The sequence below is a fragment of the Nanorana parkeri genome, unplaced genomic scaffold (assembly GCF_000935625.1).
Source record: "Nanorana parkeri isolate BGI_ZX_2015 unplaced genomic scaffold, ASM93562v1 scaffold3197, whole genome shotgun sequence".
Taxonomy (NCBI): domain Eukaryota; kingdom Metazoa; phylum Chordata; class Amphibia; order Anura; family Dicroglossidae; genus Nanorana; species Nanorana parkeri.
In genome coordinates, this window is record NW_017309465.1 from 56854 (window position 1) to 57113 (window position 260).

The window sequence follows — 260 nt, forward strand, 5'->3', positions numbered from 1 at the left end:
CCTTCACCTGTCATCCCCACCCCTCACCTGTCATCCCAGACCCCTCACCTGTCATCCCCATCCATCACCTGTCATCCTCACCCCTCACCTGTCATCACAGACCGCTCACCTGTCACCCCCACCCCTCACCTGTCATCCCAGACCCCTCACCTGTCATCCCAGACCGCTCACCTGTCTCCCCCCCCCCCCCCCGGCACGCGCGCACACACACATGCACGCACGCACACACTATACACTAATGCAGAATACCAGCAGTTACA

General features: G+C 61.2%; 1 protein-coding gene across 1 annotated transcript in view; it reads left to right on the forward strand.

The window, feature by feature from the left end:
* Positions 1 to 260, forward strand: part of CACUL1 (CDK2 associated cullin domain 1) — a gene marked incomplete at its 3' end in the record, with an annotated part of 15952 nt that overhangs the window by 14949 nt on the left and 743 nt on the right. The gene's annotated exons all lie outside the window — the stretch shown is intronic.